The sequence below is a fragment of the Dreissena polymorpha genome, chromosome 12, assembly GCF_020536995.1.
Source record: "Dreissena polymorpha isolate Duluth1 chromosome 12, UMN_Dpol_1.0, whole genome shotgun sequence".
NCBI lineage: Eukaryota > Metazoa > Mollusca > Bivalvia > Myida > Dreissenidae > Dreissena > Dreissena polymorpha.
Genome location: NC_068366.1, coordinates 33,607,796 through 33,628,823, shown reverse-complemented (window position 1 = coordinate 33,628,823; position 21,028 = coordinate 33,607,796). Strand labels below are relative to the sequence as shown.

The 21,028-nt window shown below is 35.8% G+C and overlaps 1 long non-coding RNA gene across 1 annotated transcript; it reads right to left on the bottom strand.

The window, feature by feature from the left end:
• Positions 1-288: 288 nt before the first annotated feature.
• On the bottom strand, positions 289-3,576 carry LOC127853709 (uncharacterized). The gene is made up of 2 exons (XR_008036717.1): positions 3,483-3,576; positions 289-3,027 (listed from the first exon to the last, which is right to left on the bottom strand). It is a non-coding gene; the product is annotated as an uncharacterized LOC127853709 (long non-coding RNA).
• Positions 3,577-21,028: the final 17,452 nt, after the last annotated feature.

Genomic DNA, 21,028 nt, shown 5'->3' with positions numbered 1-21,028 from the left:
ATTATTACTACTGATTATCCACTATATCTGGTTTAAAATTGAATAACAATAAATGCTCTGTAGAGAAATTAATTGCACTTATAAACAGAAATGTAAAATTTGTCCACATAAAAAATTGATTGGGACGCAACTACACTTGGAAAACAATATACAACAATACTAACGGCTGAAAACAATATATGTAATAAAATTCAAGAATTTGCATTACCAAAACTAGTATACACATTTACAGTTTTTGAAAGACCAGATAATAGCAAAATGAAAACTTTAAAAACACATATTTTCAAATTTTAATGGAATGACGATCCCGACAGGATAAAACGTGATCAAATTTTACAAGAATATAAAAATGGCGGTTTAAAAATGATTGATATAGACATCAAATCTGACGATATAAATACAATATAAACACGTTAAACAAACGATCAATTTTTTCTTACGGACATATTAAAGGTCTGGAAATAGGTTAACGCACAAAAAACATCACACAAATCGGAAAAGAAATAATTTGGAATAATTCATTTACAAAACATTCACACGGTTTATTTTTCTACAAAGTATGGCATTTTAAAAGAGTCAAACATGTAGCACAAATATACGACTATGGAACAAGGCAATTTTATAGTTTTGAGCAATTACAAAACTTGCAAAGATTAAATACCAGAGATTTCCTGAAATACTTAAATCTAGAATGGAAATTAAAGCTGAAATCTGAAAGCAAACGTTGTCAACCGTCAGAATATTCACTTTAATAAATTTCAGAGTCAACTAAAATCTGCAAATTAGTAAAACTCGCACTGACAAAGCAAATAAATCCAATTAAGGCAATTGCAAAATGGGAACTATTTTTTAAATAAAGAAATATAAACGATTGTTTATTCAATTTCTTAGAGTGACACATGATACGAAGCTAAGTACGCTCTTGTATAAACGGTGTTAATGTGTTAATCGAACGAACAGCGAATTTGCCGTTTATCAAAATTTTGACTATGAATATATAAGCGTCTGTAACGTTTCAGAAGGTCATTCACACATGTCACATATTGTTAATTTTATCATATTAATTGATTCTGTTTATAATTTTAGAAATAAGTACCAAACCAGTAATCCCAATATTAGTCATTTTAATGAATAGGCTGAAAATTGAGGAGATAATTGCTTTATCAAATACAAAAATAAAACAATTTGGAATAGTTTTTTAAGATAATTCATTAAAAATTGTAGTCTGTCTATGCATTTTTATGCTTCGATCTATTTGTCGAATTGTATTACTAGTAATTTATTATTTTGCTACAGCCTCATGTAAGACTCTCTAAAAAAGATACGTATCGCCAGCAGCATTCTTCTTTTAACATTCCAACTGTTGTGTGGTATTTTAGATGCGCATTATATAAATGCGGTTTTGCATGTTGTACCATAATCTGTTTAAGTAAAGTTTCTCATTTCTGCACCAGAATCGTTTGAGTAAGTGATACGCCTTTTAATTTGTTGTCTTCGTTCTCCTGATTTTGTTGTATGTAAGTCCTGGTATTTTGTGGCTGAATTTTAGGTGGTGATCAATTTAGGAAGAGGCTGAACATTTTAATTTCTTTCATCCTCTTTGGGTGTTTGTTTGTTTGCTTCTGTAGGTCGCTTGGTCTTTTGGTATTTTCTTGTGATATAGGAGCGGCTTATCCATTACGAGGCATAACATTTCGAGAAGGCTTTATCTTTTTAGTGTTGTGTTTTTTCTTGTGCCGACTGGCCATTCAGTCTTCGGATTTTCAAGTGAATTAAAAACCGATCAATTCGGTATTTGCTGGTGAAATAGGAGCGGATAATATATTACGGTCTTTGGCCGAGAATGCGTTACCTCTTTTAGAGCTGTGTATTTCATTTTTCCGGATTGCAAGGATTGTTAAAGATGAAAACACAGTCGGTGCCTCGCGGTTTTTATTTACGTCGGCTTACCATTGATACGAACGATGTTCTTGTGGAATTGAAGCGCGTGATATAATAGGGTCTGCAGAAAGCTGAACATTTCGAGAAGGCATTACTTCTTTTGGGAGCTGTGTTTTCATCTCCGTTACCTCTTTTGGAGCTGTGTATTTCATTTTTGCCGGATTGCAAGTGAGTCCCTGCATGTTCTGCGGAAATTGAAGCCGGTGATCATTTCTGATCTGCTGGAGTCTAATAATTTTGAGAAGGCGTTATCTCTGTGGGAGCTGTGTTTTCATTTGCGCCGGCTGGCCATTGAATCTTGGGATTATGTAGAGGAGTTGGAAACGGATCCATTAGGATCGGCAGGAGGCTGAACATTTCGAGAAGTCGGTACCTCGGTGTTTTCATTTGCGTCGGCTGGCCATTGATACGTCGAATGTTCTTGTGGAATTGAAGCGCGTGAACTAATATGGACTGCAGAAGGCTGAACATTTTGAGAAGGCGTTACATATCTGGGTGCTGTGTTTTCATTTCCTTCGACTTGACGTTGCGTCCCGGTATTTTCTGCATGAGGCTTAACATTTTGGGGAGGCGTTACCTCTTTTGGAGCTGTGTTTTCTGCATGAGGCTGAACATTTTGGGGAGGCGTTACCTCTTTTGGAGCTGTGTTTTCTGCATGAGGCAGAAGATTTTGGGGAGGCGTTAACTCTTTTGGAACAGTGTTTTCTGCATGAGACTGAACAATTTGGGGAGGCGTTACCTCTTTTTGGGCTGTGCTTTCTGCATGAGGCTGAACATTTTGGGGAGGCATTACCTCTTTTGTAGCTGTGTTTTCTGCAAGAGGCTGAACATTTTGGGAAGGCGTTACCTCTTTTGGAGCTGTGTTTTCATTTGGTCCGGCTGGATACGGAAAAGTTAGAACTCCCCTGCGAGAGAAACTTCTTATATGCGTTGTTCGTGTGATCGGTGCATTGATGGATGACGTTAAGAGGACCCAGTGGATGTCATTCATGTCGTTAAAGTCGAGAGTATTACAATCATTAAGTGTATCAGGGACGTCGGCACATCTTTCTCGGCAAACTGCAATCCATCGTTCACGCCTGTCGTCTGAAAAAAAAAGGTTTTGCAAATAAAACCATAAGCAGTTGCAAACAAAAAGATTGAAGTATATTCATAGCCGATCTACGACAAAACTGGTATAAAAGACATAGGTGATTACGCTATTTTAAACAAACGTTCATTCCGTTTTCTGCGAATGCTGCGCATACATGAAGTTTAAACAATGAAGTTAACAAAAGATGGATTACCATATAATTTATATAGAACATTATAAAATAACTACAACACTAAAATATATATTACAAAAACTATTTTAGTGACCAATATAGGCCTAAACTTATCTTCAATCATTAAGTAGTCGATATAGTATGATGAAGATTGTGCAGGGAAAACATGCTACTTGTAAACATAATACCGCTTTGGTTAAGAAATGCGTAAACTCCGTAAATGAAATTTTTAACATTTGTCTATCAATATCACAATGCGTCTAGCAACGTTTTCACCTGTCGTTAATGCTTGTGAAAATCGTTCTTGGAATCCGAAAAATCTGCTTTGAAGAAATGACCTTGAAATGACTATTATCACTCTTCGGCAACTGAAAAAGAAAAAAATGAGAAACATAACGAAAGAGATAGATGAAGATGCGTCAAACCAAGAAAAACGTGATTTCTCTTCTTTTTGCAACTCAAAAGTCTATATCCCCATTTCAAAAATATTCATATGAATGACTCATGAATCGGATAAAACATAACAAACCGAATTTTCATTCGAAAAACAATAGAAGTAGAAGATAAAACACTTCAAATATTTATTTTTACAATTATTATGCGATTCTCATTGTTCACATAACAATCAAAATATCTATTATACTTCTAAAAAGGTCAAATCGATTACTTGCTTAAGTTTTTTTACCAAAGTCAATTTGAAGAAATTGTGACGAAGTAAATTTTAATAAAATATATATCTTCTGTAACATTGAAATGATTGCAAATCACCTAATTAATGCACACGTAAGAGCATTCGCATGGCTTACTAGAGGTCACATCTGCGAGTGCCATACTAGCTGCACACGTATCTGCTACCGGACACATCTGTATTTTTCCATTCGTTTTACGGTTCAAGTGTGCGATATTCACCCTATATTTAAAGGTGTTTAATTCTTTCATTCCGAACGATTTGCAACGCCCGCCATTGAATAATTTGATGTTTCTATATGGCTACAATATACACTTTTAAACGGACTGTCACTTCACTTCAAATATGGAATAGAAAAGCGATCGATGTTCATTTATAGGGTGTCACCTTTAGAAAACAATATTTCAGTCGTTCACATATTCTTATCCTTATCGTACTGAATAGTGGATTTTAATGTGGGGTTTTACGTGATCATTCGCATATATCTGGTTATTCATAATTAAAATGTTCAAATGAGTAACTAATTATTGTATTTATTTGAAACCGAGGTACTTGAAATTGTGTTTGACTAGTATTCATGAGTCAATGGTGGTTTTTATTCAAGTAATTATTTACTTTCGTTCACAATTGAATACTCTATTATGGCAAAGCACACATACGCCTTTGAAATTTCATAGCAGTGGGAATATATAGGCTGGGACGTAATGGTTATATATCGAACTGATGTGCAGATCTGTATAAGATCTTTATTCTGACACATATGATTGAGTGGAGTATAGCCATGCATATATCTGAAAGGACTACAATCTTTGATATGTACCCACCTTTCCTTCAATTTCGCCAGCATTGCTGATGTGTTGGGATGCATCCGATAGATCATCGCGACCTGGGACGTAGAGTCGAAGTCCTCTTCTACCTTCTAGCTCCTCAATAAGGTCTTGTACGAACCGTTTGTCCTCCGGATCGTCTTGATTGTAGGCACACGAAAGCGTCGTACGTAAAATGTATGCTCGGGTTATCATCTTCTAATCGGATAATACGACAGATAGGTGTACAATTTAAGATACGCCCAATAACCGGCTCTTGCTAAGACAAACATAGTTTAGGAAATAATATAACTCTTATGCTTAATAAGTAGATGGTAAAACACGCGTGTATTTATGTCATAATTAACGCATAGCGAACATGTGCAAAAGTCAATAGGTCAATGCAATAAATGATCTTCTTTTATAAATCTGCTGCTCGAAACATCAATTTTCAGGCCTATTCGTTGAATTGATATTCCCTGAAAATTAAAATGTAATAATTGATGGATACAGAACTTAAAAGGAAAGGTGTAAGTAAAGGTTGTCGTTTTAAATTTAGTTTTAACTCACGTTTGCCTGTGACGGGTTCGCAGCAGACAATAACATACATGTAGTATCGTTTGAATTAATCACATTGAAAGTATTGTGACAAAAGGAGGAATTGCTAGGTACACTAAATGTTTTTTTACAGATATAATTTCAGATTTATAGCCCGGAAAAGTTACAAGATACAAAATAGCAAAGGGCAATAACTCTAAAATAAGAAAAGTGAGGGTTGTGTTCTTAAGAATTTCATATCTATTTAGATGAATTTAGTAGACTCGCAGTTTTCACGCATTATTCAATCTTAATATAATCTCTGCACACAACTTTTTATAGAATGACATTTTGATACACTTTATAAAAATATATAACCTTTAAAAGCAGTTAATAAAGATCCGCATTAAAAAATCAGAAATGGAGTACACTTTTTTAAGTAACAAAGGATGTTATTTAAAGCCCCATTACTACTTAAAATCAACGAAAATTTCGTACAATATTTCGTAAAATAAAGTTAAACAATTAAAAATCAGTGTTCCTTATGGCAATTGCCGAAATTTCAACGCCAAATGTGGTCTGGTACAATATATGTTTGTAGATACAAAATGCTCGTTTTTATTATTGTTTTGCATATTCCATTCCATTTTAATTTCCCGCAACAATATCTATTCATACGACACATGAATACTAACATGGTACCATTTTTGTGTTCGTGTGTCGTATGAATATATATATTCGCGGGAAATTAAAATTGAATTAATTGTGTCACAAATAAATAAAAACGAGCATTTTGTATCTACAAAAAATCTATGTAATCATACCACATCTAGCGTTGAAATTGTGGCTATTGCTATAAGGAACACTGATTGTTTAGGTGTTAACTTTATTTTACGAAATACTTATTTTTAGGGTTCAAAGCAGATGGTGAAACAACTTTTTTTGACATTATAACTTATGCACAGCACAAATGATCGTACTAACGCAGCTTAGAAATGGCATACCTGAAAGCGTAAATCGTGAATTAAGTTTGACACTCGTAAACTATCTGAACATGGCGATGTATTCAATATATTAAATGGGAACTTAACAGCGGAATATATTTCATGTTTGAAATCATGCGCATATGGGCACAATGTGGGCACGTATACTATCGACACGGAGCCCATATTACAACACTGTTAGGAAAACTGAATTTAAATGTTTTTATTTTGTATGCCAGTAAGAATACTCGTTTGTGAGAACTCAGTTTTTACAAGTTGTTGTGTTATCTCTCAATTTCAAATAACACTAAAGATGTATAATTTATGGCTGATATGGGACCCGCATTTGCCCCATGTACACTTCAGACAGCGCCAAAAATGAAGAAAACTAACGGTATTTTGTACAGTTTATATATATTCCTATATTTTATTCATTACGTTGATTTCTTTCCAAATCAGTCTGCATTGACAAAAAAATACTTGTATAATGAACCGTTAGTAGCATGTTTTATTTAACAATATCCACTTCAGTGTTACATTTGTATTGTATTTTCTACGCGATGTCCATGTTTTAGATTTGTGTCAATTTGTGGTACTATATGAAATGTGTTCCTGGACAATGTATACATGTGATGCACTCCGTAAATAGTAAACGTATTGGTTAAGGGTGAAAAAGAATGACAGTACATACATGAGATTAAAATGCCGGAATAATTCAAAACATTCACATGTAATACCATTTAAAAATCTCTTGCGAAATGATATAGATATCTTTATTTCTAATAATGAAAATTGGCTTTAAACATTAACGTTGTAATGTTGGTTCATACATCATGAATTCATTTGTATAGGTGCAATTACAGATTCCTTTGGATTTTCCAGTGATCAACGGTACTTACCTTCAAGTTCTAACACACTAGCGCCTTAAATAAAAAAAGAAACGTAATGATTTTCGCAACAGTGATTATTATGAAACACTAACTGTAGAATGTGATTTCAGTTTTGAGGATGATCATGTATGTGATTAAAATAACTAATTTACGGACACTGTAACCAAACGTGATATTTTAATTTGGTCAACCGATTATTTATTGATCGATATAATTATAATGTTTCTTAGCGTTGAATGCATCTTTAACACCGTATTGCATTTAAGATAAGATAACAGTCCAAACGATATAATTAATTTGAGTATGTATTGTAGCGTAACGAATATCTGGGGCATCATTATATAATAAATATAATCATCGAACTTTTATTAACGCAATAACCCAAATTTCATACAATCTTCAAAAGGCAGTCACACCTAGACCATCATGTTATTGCCTTGGGTATACAATTTCAATAAGTGTCTGGCACTTCGGCTGTTTATTATACTTGATCAGTCCTTGTTTATTAAGGCATCTTATCAGCGTCAAAACATTGGTCAAGTCCATATGTATTCGTTATATATTCGTCATATTTACGTTGCAATTGTAAAACACGTAATTTTACAAGGTCCGTCAGAATTTGCATACGTTTAATCGACTATTTCATTGTTTATATCTGTATTGTGTCTAAGGTAACTAGACAGTACTACGCAAACGGCCGGACATTGCGGTCACGCAATTAGTTATAGTCATTGGGTCGATAGGCCGCCGCATTTAGCTTGTTAGTCAGAATATTTTACGAACATTGGAAAACGTTATGTAAGAAATAAATCAAAAGAAATAAATCACTATAAAACAGTAATGGAGTTGTGCATGTTTATTATGTGTCAATGACTACGTGACCATGTAAGTACAGTTCTTTAATTTATTTATATTAGATAACAATTTCTTAACCTGGTTAAGTGTACAATTCTAAATCATTTCTTTATACAAACATGTCCGTTTCAATCTCCGCGAATGTTTCAAAACCATTACTTACTACAGGTTCTGTTAACCTGAATATTATACTGGCCCAAAATCGTAAATTACTGGGCAGTCAAACACAAAGGGTTCTGGTCTGATATGTTGGCCTGCAATAAGGCCTGAATTCAGGGCCTCCCAGTTGAATTAGCTTTGCTCGTGGGGTGACAGACAAATACAGAGACTGTCGTTCAATAGCATCTCGAATTTACGGGCTCATTATCTGTAATGTTTCAATGCAAAAGCTATGTCACTAAACTTTGATTCATACATTTTATACAGTTCTTACAATCATCTCGAGATACATGATGTTCGTTTTCAAATAAAATGCGCACTATATTTTACAAAAAAAGCAGTATATATTTTCAGTTTTGCGTCTTTTCTTTGTCGTAAATTTGTGACTAGATAGTCAGACATTTCATAATAGTCTGATAAAGTTTTATGGCAAATATACGAAACTATTAATTTAAGATTTTTTTAACATATATGATGCTCTGTCTTAGGAAAATTTTGATTTGAGTGTTAGTCGTTTGGTAAGAACGTGCGGGAACTACTCTCCATCAGCAAGATACTGCAATAATAACATTTGTATGTTTCATTTTATCTCAGTGTTCCGTGAATCTCTTATTTTTGCTCCGTAAGATTAAATTTTCTGGACCATGACATCAACAATCAACAAGAGTGCCAAACTGTCACAAAATACGCCCGTTTGAAGGTTTTGGAAAATTTGATAACTTTTTCATGACCCATATTTGAACTTGACCGAAATATCATCAGGACACAACTTCTGCCCACATTTGGTAAAGATCGGATGGAAACTACTTCAATTATAGAGCGGACACCATGCTAAATGCTTGAAATGCACTAAGTGACCTCGTTACCTAGTTTTTGACCCGGAATGATCCGTATTTGAACTTGACCTAGATATCATTTAGACACAACTTCTGACAAAATTTGGTGAAGATCGGATGAAAATTACTTCAATTAGAGAGCGGCCACCGTGCTAAATCCTTAAAATGCACTAAGTAACCCCGTGACCTTATTTTTGACCCGGCATGACCCATAATCGAGTTTGACCTAGCTATTATCTAGATACAAATTCTGACCAAGTTTTGTGAAGAGAGCGGACACCATGCTAAATCCTTGAAATGCACTAAGTGACCCAGTGACATAGTTTTTGACCCGGTATGATCCATTTTTGATCTTAACCTAGATATTATTAAGACACAATTTCTGACCAAATTTGGTGAAGATCGCATGAAAACTACTTCAATTAGAGAGAGGACAACATGCTAAATCCTTGAAATGCACTAAGTGACCCCATGTCCTTGTTTCTGACCAGGCATAAACCATATTCGACCTTGACCTAGATATTGTATAGATATATATTCTGACCAAGATTGGTGATGATTGGATGATAACTACTTCAATTAGAGAGCGGACTACATGCTAAATCCTTCAAATGCAAGTGGTCCTGTGACCTAGTTTTTGACCCGGCATGACCCATATTTTAACTTGACCTATATATTGTCTAGATACAACTCCTGACCAAGTTTGGTGAAGATCGGATGAAAACTATTTGAATAAGAGAGCGGGCATTGTGGACGCTGCCGCCCGCCCGTCCGCCCGCCCCGCCCGTACGCCCACCCGTACGCCCGCCCGTCCACCCGCCCGCCCGTCCGCCCGCCCGCCCGCCCGCTAAGGGTGAAACTATATTACGCCCCGTGTTCAACGGCGTATAAAAAGGCATCCCGATGACTGAAAACGTCGAGATATTGCTGGTATTTTAACATGTTGAAGCGTCACTTCGAGGCGAGCATGGCTAGTTCCGTCTGAGTTAATGTCCGAAAAGTGTAGATGTAAAGAATATTCATTAATATAAGTTGAAAAGATATATCTTTTATATATCTTTGTTAATTTACACCAATATCCCAGTCCCCAAATGTAAATACGTCTTCGCAAAACATATATCTTTCATGAGTCTTGCATTTTTTTATACTAAATACTTGTAGGTGATGTTGAGCAGCCTGGCTTGAGTCCTATGCCGCAGTTAAAGAATTCTATTTGTTAGTTCTACATTTCAATTCATTTTGCTATTAGCTTCCGGAATTTTAGGTTGCAGTACACGGTAGGAAGCAGAATATTCGAATTGGCCACGGTAAAAAAAGTTAAATATTGGGAAAGGGTGGTTTCAATTTCAAATTTGAGGGAAATAGGTCTTATTGTACATCCAAATTGCATGAAATCCTAAGAATATGCCATTTTCAAATGCGAAGCTGTGTGGCCATGACCTTTTCTCATACTTTTGTTCTTTGTTACTCAGGAAGGACAATTGCGGTAGGCATATTATATTTTGGGTTACTTTTAAGCTGGAATCGCATGTAGGGTCACGCTGTGAATTATTGCGCGAAAACCACTTGGATACATGGTATTTATTCATGGTTTGATGGGTTGCGCTATGTTTCGCGTGTACAAATATCATTCCAAAAGCAGGCTATCATAACGTTTCATTCGTACCCAGCCACTTTCGTACATGGTAAAAAGTTGATTTTGAAGCCCCTGTTTGCGGCCTTGTAATTAGTTATCGGATGAAACTTGATCCTAAAACTTCAATCAACAACATAAACAAGAGCTTCCACAATACGGACGAGCAGATGAACGGACAACAAATAGACGGACAGACACATACACTTCAACAAATTCAACAGCAGCACAACACATTTTAACAAAATATAAGCGGCTGCTGATACCAATAAAATATATAGGTATGCGAAGCTGGCTGTTATATGTTAGCTCTTCATCAGCTGTTTAAAATAGAAATGCATAGCAATGCCTTGGGTGTTCGTCATATGTTAAAAAGCAAATCATTGCTTTGCTCCAGGTCTTCACCAGCTTTTCATGACATAACGAATAGCAATGCATAAGGTCTTCGGCAGGTTTTCAAATCAACATAAACAGCTGTTCACCAGGTTTTCGTCAGGTATTCAAATTAAAATAAGTGTACATGTAGCTGTGCACTGGGTGTTCGATAGGGTTTTAAATTACCATGAAGATAAAAAGAAAAGATCTTCACCAGATCTTCGCCAGGTATTCGAATAATGAAATGTTGTTTGCGGCCGTATAAAACCGGACTTTTAAGCATCAAAATCTATAGCTATGCATTAGGTGTTTGATACGTTTTCAAATTAAAATGAAGAGCTGTTCACCAGGTGTTCGCCAGGTATTCAAATAAGAAAATGGTGATTTCCGCCGTATTGAGCGGTGCTTTCAAGTAGCGTAACGCATAGCTGTGCACTGGGTGCTCGATAAGTTTTAAAATTAAAATTAACAACTCTTCACAAGGTGTTCATCAGGTATTCAAAAAAGAAAACGGTGCTTTCCGCCCTATTGAGCAGTGCTTTTATGTAGCTTAATGCATAGCTGTGCACTGTGTGTTTAGCAGATTTTGAAATTAAAATGAAGAGCTCTTCACCAGATCTTCGACAGGTATTCGAATAATGTTATGTTGTTTGCGGCCGTATTTAGGCGGACTTTTAAGCATCAACATGTATAGCTATACACAAGGTGTTCGATATGTTTTCAAATTACCATTGAGAGCTGCTCAATAGGTTTTCGCCAGGTATTCAATAAGAAAATGGTGATTGATTTCCGCCGTATTGAGCAGTGCCTTTAAGTAGCTTAATGCATAGCTGTGAACTGGGTGTTCAACAGGTTTTGAAATTAAAATGAAGAGCTCTTCACCAGATCTTCGCCATATATTCGAATAATGAAATGTTGTTTTCGGCCGTATACAGCCGGACTTTTAAGCATCACAATGTATAGCTATACACTAGGTGTTCGATACGTTTTCAAATTACAATAAAGAGCTGCTGTTCACCAGGTGTTCGCCAGGTATTCTAATAAGAAAATGGCGATTACCGCCGTAATGAGCAGTGCTTTTAAGTAGCGTAATCCATAGCTGTGCGTTGGGTGCTCGACAGGGTTTAAAATTAAAACGAAGAGCTCTTCACCAGGTGTTCGCCAGGTATTCGAATAATGCAATGTTGATTGCGGCCGTATAAAGCCGGACTTTCTATCATCATAATGCATAGCTATGCACCCGGTGTTCGATACGTTTTGAAATTACAATGAAGAGCTGTTAACCAGGTGTTCACCAGGTATTCAAGTAAACAAGGTAATTACCGCCGCATTTAGCAGTTCTTTCAAGTAGCGTAACGCATAGCTGTGCACTGGCTGTTCGATAGGTTTCAAAATAAAAATAAAGAGCTCTTCACTAGGTCTTCGACAGGTATTCAAATAAGAAAATATTAGGATTTCAAATAACAATGAACAGCTCTTTACCAGATCTTCGCCAGGAGGTCGAATAGTTTAATGGTGTTTGTGGCCGTAATAAGCAGGGCTTTGAAGCATCACAATGCATAGCTATGCACCAGGTGTTCGATACGTTTTCAAATTACAATGAAGAGTTATTTACCAGGTATTCGCCAGGATTTCAAATAAGAAAATGATGATTGCCGCCGTATTGAACTTGGCTTTCAAGTAGCGTATTGCATAGCTCTACAATGGGTGTTCGACAGGGTTTCAAATTACAATTAAAAGCTCTTCACTAGATCTTCACCAGGTAATCAAATAGTTAAATGGTGTTTGCGGCCGTAAAAAGCCGGACTTTCAAGCATCATAATGCATAGCTATGCGCCAGGTATTCTATAAGTTTTCAAATTACAATGAAGAGCTGTTCATCAGGTGTTCGCCAGGAATTCAAAAACGAAAATGGTGATCTCCACCGTAATGAGCAGTGCTTTCAAGTAAAATAATGAATAGCTGTTAACTGGGTGTTCGATAGGGTTTCAAATTGCAATGAAGAGCTGTTCACCAGGTATTCAAATAAGAAAATGGTGATTGCCGCCATATTGAGCAGTGCTTTCAAGTAGAATAATGCGTAACTATGCTCCAGGTGTTCGATACGTTTCAAATTACAATGAAGAGCTGTTAACCAGGTGTTCACCAAGTATTCAAAAAAGGTGATTACCGCCGTATTGAGCAGTGCTTTTTAGTAGCGTAACGCATAACTGTGCATTGGGTTTTGATAGGGTTTAAAATTAAAATGAACATCTGTTCACCAGGTATTCAAGTAAGGAAATGGTGATGAGCGCCATATTGAGCAGTGTTTTTAAGTAGCTTAAAGCATAGATGTTCAATGGGTGTTCGACAGGGTTTAAAATTAAAATGAAGAGCTCTTCGCAAGGTTTTCGCCTTGAATTCAAATAAGAAATTGGTGATAACCGCCATACTGAGTATTGCTTTAAAGTAGCGTAACGCATAGCTGTGTACTGGGTGTTCGACAGGGTTTAAGATTAAACTAAAGAGCTCTTCACGAGATCTTCGCCAGGTGTTCGAATAATGAAATGGTGTTTGTGGCCGTAAAAAGCCGGACTTTCAAGCATCATAATGCATAGCTATGCACTGGGAGTTCGATACGTTTTCAAATAATAATGAACATCTGTTCACCAGGTCTTCGCCAGGTATTCAAAAACACAAATGGTGAATGCCGCCAAATTGAGACAATAATGGTAGAGGTCCACTACATGACGTTTTATGCCAAAATAAAACGTTGAGGAAAATATTTTATCAAGTTTTCACTATTAACATAAAAAAAGGAAAACACATTTCGCTCTTGGTGGGGCAATTTTGACCCCCGGGGCATAATTGGAACAATTATTGTAGAGGTTCACCAGACGAAGTTTAGTGCCAAATATCTAAGCTCTATGCCTTGTGATTTCCGAAGAAGTTTTTCCTTTCGGTTGCCATAGTAACCACAGTTAATCATGCGATTCTTGATTTAATCTTATAAGGTACAGATGTGATCTCTGTGTAGTAGGATGACGTATAAGCGACATTTAAAAGCGAGAAACTTCGAATAAACAATAAAATGACAAATAGTGAAACTGGAGAAAGATTTTGTATACTGAGCAATTTTGGTTATCCTAAATTGTTTTGTAAACAGTATTTTAACTTCAAAGCAAAGTTGATCAAAACCCCTTGCTCACAAAACATTCAATTTTTTATAATATAATTGATGATATTGAACATTTAGCGCACCGAAATTGTCGTGTTACTACTAACACTCATTCAGCTTATCGAGTTTCAACCTATATGTGTGTCAAGATGACCGCCCGATCGTTTATTGTTTTCAATGGTATTTTTACCTGCAGTAGATCGATAGACGTATTGCGTATTGATGGGCACTCATAAATAGGAAAGTAAGTTGTATCATTTTACAAGAGCTATTACCGTATAGCCTGTATCAAATAAGCAAGAATGACCAAATAGCAACGCTAGGCTTAACACGGTGTCTTGCCATGTTTTATGGATCGCGCTTGGTAAAATACTTTTTGTTGAAAACCAAAACAACACATTCGTGATCGAATTTCTTTTTTTTAGATTGTAATTTTAAATATAGGCGATGTTTTGCATATTGTTCCTTTAATGTTCATGGTTTAAGGCACCCGTTCAAACGAGCAAGGGTAAATAAGTATTTATTAAATCCAAAAGCATATATCCCTTTTTTCCAGAGACCCATTTTTCTGATTATTTAAATGGTTTACTCAATGAAGATTTTTCAAATTGGCATATATTTAACTCATTTGAGAATAGTAACAGAAAAGGAGTGTCTTTTTTGGATAAACAACAATTGAATGTCGATGTCATGAACTATTCACACGATGATAATAGGCAGGTACAATTGTATGAATATTGAAAAAGCAATGCATATTCATTAGTGAATGTTTATGCGCAAAATAATAAAACACTACGAATTACGTTTGTAAAAAATATTTCAGAATTACTTGGACAAAACTCTCAGGGCATCAAAGTAATAGGTGGTGAATTAAATGAAATAAACAAAGCAATTGATAGAAAAATCCACATGTAAAACTAAAATAAACATTAATCCCAACCTTCATATTTTAATTAAAACTAATAACTTAACAGAAACAACAGCAAAACTAAACATTTGGTCTTTAAATTACTTTATACAGATAAGCGTCAGGTTTAAACTACATGTTCTGACACAAACATGTTTCTTGACACCCGATTATCATAAGAGTTTAAAGAAATCAAAAGTACATGTATAACTACACTGTATCCATTCGACATCGCTTGGTTGCTTAAGAATACAGAAAACAGTTGTAGACTCTACCTTACGATGAGGTACAAACCAAATTTCTAGGTGTTGTTGCCGACATTTTAACCAAAGAACAAACATAAGTATTAAGTTTTGGACACGTGTACGTGATGTTAAAATACAAAAGCTTGTACCACTTGAGTATAACCATGACTTGACCTAACTATATATACATTTGAATATGCATTAAGTATTGACTAGGTTTTCCAATTACAATGAACAATTATTCATTAGCTTTCCGCATGTTCAAAGAAGTTTATTTAGTCTTCAAATAACAAGTCTGATAATTAAATACTCATATTACAAAGCATACCTGTATGTACATTGTGTTCGCAATCTTTACATACAACAAGAACTTTCTACAGAGGATGATGAAACATGCCCCCAATGGTGATTTGACATTTCAGATAGAGACCTGGGTCGTGCGGGCGACACTTTCTTAGATCTACTGTACCTCACATCTGTGCTAAGTTATTTCTAATTTCATTGGTGAATGACAAATTTACAGACTGAATACACTGAATAGGGAACAATCCTTAAAAGTTCAAGTTTGACATTGAACTTCGAGCTAGGGACCTGGGCTTTGCGTGCGACACTGACTGTCTTACTGTTGTACACAATTTTTGTCAAGTTATTTTAACATCAATTTGTTAATGACTAAGTCGTGGATCGGAAATGACGATAACTGCCCAATCATGATATATGAGGTTGAAATTATAAATGTGACCTTGACGCTTGAGCTAGGGACCTGCGTTTTGCGCAAAAATGTTTTTTTTTACAGTGATACCTTTGTTCCAAGTAAGTTTTAAATCAATCCATTATTGACCGGACATGTTTATCGATGCACAGTCCTTAACAATGACCTTGAAAGTCCAAGTGTGACATTGACTTTGCGCTAGGGACCTAGATCTTAGGCGCGACACTTACTGTGCTTTTTTATATGTGTACCCTCTTTATTAAGAAAACATTAGTGACAAAGATATGGACCGGACATGCATGTTAAAATGTTTTAAAATATTAGCTTGAAATGCTAAGTGTAACCTTTAATTAGAGCCAGTTTTAAAATAAATCCATTAATAATAACAAAAATGTGAACCAGGCATGCATGTAAATGCAAAATGCCTATAAAGGCACAATCATGCAATATGAGCTAAAAGTATTATTGTGACCTTGACCTTTGATTGATGGACCTAGGTCTTGCGCCCAACACTTTGTCATATTGTTCTTTACATTTGAGCTAAAATATTTAAAAATCCATGCATCAATGACAAAAATATGGAACGGTAATGCCTTTCAATGCGCAACCTTAAATATTCCATTGAAAGGCTAAGTGTGACTTTGACCTTTGAGATAAGAACCTTGGTCTTAAGTCCGTCACTTTGTCATCAGGTGATATACATTTGTGCCACATAATTTTAAAATCCATTTTAAAATGATAGATATTGATTGGTTACGCCAATCAGTGCAAAAGCTCGCTTGAAAGGCTAAGTGTCACCTTGACCTTTAAGTCTTGGGCGCTAAAAATCATCTTCCTGAGCTACACATTTGTAGCAAGTGTTTTTTTATCTTTCCATTAATAACACAGACATGAAATCGACGCTATTTTGTTGGCAGATGTTGAAATCGACAGCACAATCAAAAACTATAGGCATCTTTTTGGGGTCAAAAACGTAAAATGTTAACCGTCATAATTACCATTTTCTTCTTTTAATACATGGCAAACACCTGGTGAAAAGCTCCTCATTGTAATTTGAAAACGTATCAAACATCTGGCGCATAGATATACATTGTGATGCTTGAAAGCTCGGCTTTTTACTGCCGAAAAAACCATTAAACTATTCGAATACCTGGCGAAGATCTGGTGAAGAGCTGTTCATTGTAAATTGAAACCCTATCGAACACACAGTGCACAGCTATGCATTATGCTAATTAAAGCCAAGCTCAATACGGCGGTAATCACCATTTTCTTATTTGAATACCTGGCGAACACCTGGTGAACAGCCCTTCATTATAGTTTGATAACATATCGAACACCGATTGCATAGCTATGCATTGTGATGCTTAACAGTCCGGCTTTATACGGCCGCAATAACAAAACATTTCATTTGTCGAATAGCTGGCGAAGATCTGGTGAAGAGCTTTTCATTTTAATTTTAAAGGCTGTCGAGCACCAAGTACACAGCTATGCGTTCTGCTACTTAAAAGCACTGCTAAATACGGTGGTAATCACCATTTTCTTATTTGAATATCTGGCGAACACCTGGTGAACAGCTCTCTATTTTAATTTCAAACCCTGGCGAACACCCAGTGCACAGCTATGCATTAAGCTACTTCAAAGCACAGCTCAATACAGCGATAATCGCCATTTTTATATTTGAATACCTGGCGAACACCTGGTGAAGAGTTCTTCATTTTAATTTAAAACTTTAGCGAACACCAAGTGCACAGCTATACGTTAAGCTACTTGAAAGAACTGCTCAACACAGCGATACTCACCATTTTGTATTTGAATACCTGGTGAACACCTGGTTAACAGTTCTTCATTGTAATTTGAAAACGGATCGAACACTTAGTGCATAGCTATGCATTATGATGCTTGAAAGTCCGGCTTAATAAGGCCGCTAGCAACATTTTTTTATTCGAATACCTGGCGAAGATCCGGTGAAGAGCTCTTCATTTTAATTTTAAAACCTGTCGAACACCCAGTGGGCAGTTATAGGTTACGCTACTTTAAAGCACTGCTCAGTACGGCGGTATTCACCATTTTCTTATTTTAATACCTGGCGAAGACCTGGTGAAGAGCTTTTCATTTTAATTTGAAAACCTTTCAAATACCCAGTGCACAGCTATGAATTAAGCTTCTCAAATAAGTGATCAAATGATGCGTCCCCGGCTGAGCTCTCACGAAACATATTCCAAACAGACAAGGTCTGCGGTCATGCAACTCAAACAAGGCCCCATATTACGTTCCGTTCAATAAACGAAAGACATTCAGTGACAGGAGCTTCAGTACCGCTGGGCCAAGACTTTGTAATTCCTTGCTTCAGGATCTTGGACAATCGAATTCTTAGAATTTTTTAAGAAGAATTTAAAAACTTACCTTTTCGGTGATTTTTATGCACTTTTATGAGATTATGCCCGTTTATATATTTTAAACTGGTCTGTGTGAGGCGTTATATAGTCATGGCGCTGAGAATTATGTAAAGTTAGAAGTCATTGGGTCTATGACTCGTGAGCAGATATAATAATTTTTTTCATCAAAATGCCGTATATGGTTCAATGTTTTAACTAACCCCGATTTTATCTCTTTTACCAGGTTTATCATTGGTTTATTATTTATATATTGTTTAACTTATTTCATTTTCAGCTTATGGTATACGCAATTGCATATGCATTTTCAGAGTAATGGGTATAAGCAAATAAACAAGTTTCAAGTTTTAAGCTACTAAAAAGCAATGCTCAATACGGCGGGAATCACCATTTGCTTATTTGAATACCTGGCGTTCACCTGGTGAAGAGCTCCTCATTTTAATTTAAAGCCCTATCGAACACTCGGTGCACAGCTATGTGTTACGCTATTGAAAGCACTGCTCAATACGGCGAAAATCAGCATTTTTATTTGAATAAGTGGTGGTAACCTGGTTTACAGCTTTTCATTGTAACTTGAAAACGTATCGAACACCTAGTACATAGCTATGCATTATGATGATAGAAAGTCCTTCTGTATACGGCCGCAAACACCATTTAATTAATCGAATACCTTGCGAAGATCTGGCGAAGAGCTGTTCATTGTAATTTGAAACCCTATCGAACACCAAGTGCACAGCCATACGTTACGCTACTTGAAAGCACTGCTTAATACCGCGGTAATAACCATTTTTGTATTTGAAACCCTGGTGAACAACCCTTCATTGTCATTTTAAAACATATCGAACACCTAGTGCATAGCTATGCATTGTGATGCTTAAAAGTCCGGCTTTATCCGGCCGCAACAAAAATTCATCATTCGAATACCTGGCGATTTGCTGGTGAAGATCTGTTCCTGGTAATTTGAAACTCTATCGAACACCCTGTGCACAGCTATGCATTATGTTACTTGAAAGCTCTGCTCAATACGGCGGAAATCACCATTTTTTTCATTGAATACCTGGCGAACACCTGGTGAACAGCTCTTTGTTGTTATGTGAAAACGTACCGAACACCTAGTGCACAGCTATGCATTGTGATACATGAAAGTTCGGCTTTTTACGACCGCACATAACATTTTACTTTAAAGCACTGCTCAGTACGGCGGTAATCGCCATTTTCTTATTTCAATTCTAGGCGAAGGCCTGGCCAAGAGCTCCTCATTTTAATTTAAAACCCTGTCGAACACGCAGTGCACAGCTATGAATTAAGCGACTTAAAAGCATTGCTAAATACGGCGGTTATCACCATTTTCTTATTTAAATACGTATATGTTCTAATTGTTTACTTTTTAATAACAATTTCAGCTCCTATCATATGGTTTGTACAACATTACATTCCTGTAAACATGTTATATATTTATTAAGAATAATACTGTTTAAATGCGTTTCAAAAAAATGTTGCTTTTTTACCCGCCTCCAGTGGAATTTTAAATATCGCAAAGAAAACACGCACTGCGGTTCATGGGCATTTCATTCATTACCATAGTACTTCTATTTTTTATTTTTCTGCGCCGACGAAAAGTTACAAAGGAACAACGTTGTATCAGCATACATATAATGATTGACCTAGACTGAATAAAATAAAGTGAGCTATATTAAACAACAATGAGCAAGTAGTAATGACGTTGTAGCAGACGTTGATATTATTACCCTTTGTGTAAATACACATGTGTAAATAATTATATCCCGCATTGTTTCATTTTTACCCCAGGTGCCTGGTTGAAAAAAAACCCCACTAATTAGAGAACAGATTTACCATGTTCAATACAATTTATTAGACATCTTCACCATGTATATATAAAATGTCTGTTTTCTTACATCTTTACATCATCTGTTGTAAAAAGGGACTGTTTATATAATTGACATGATTGAAAAATAAACCTTACTCTAGGCAAACATATGATAGCACACACGAACTTTACACGCGCTTGCAAATTAATTTTAGGGGTTTAAGTGATTTGCTACAAGTCATGGTTTCCTTGCGGTGTGGCCAGTTTTGACTCTAAGGGACACGAATTTAATATGTTTTGCAGAGGATTAAAAAAACGAAGTTACACAACTCGTATTAAACCAATCAACCTTGAAGTTTCAGAGAAGTGTATTGCAATTACACATTAAAACTATATCTTAGACCTTGCCACTTATAAAAAAAGTATGCAGAGGAATAGAACGCTTTAAATCACATTGTATAAGCCCATGTGAGATTTAAATATGCAAAGTAAATTATGGATTCGACTTATTTACCGAGATACACGTTTCGATGAGCTTGAATGTATTTTCGCAACATTTTTTGTATGGCTGAATTCTAAAATATGATCATTGATTGTAGATTGCTTTCATGAAGTCGCAAATACGCTAGCATTAAGGTAAAACGGAGGACACATATCATAGTCACACAATTATCAGCGCCCTTTTCGTTCTTGTGGGTATATTTGCCGTTATTTCTTTCGTGTTAAATTAACATTAATAATGTGGTTGACAACCATAAAAAATCCCAAGAGGGACACATTTACCATTAGGAACGACAAAAAATGAAAATGTTACAATG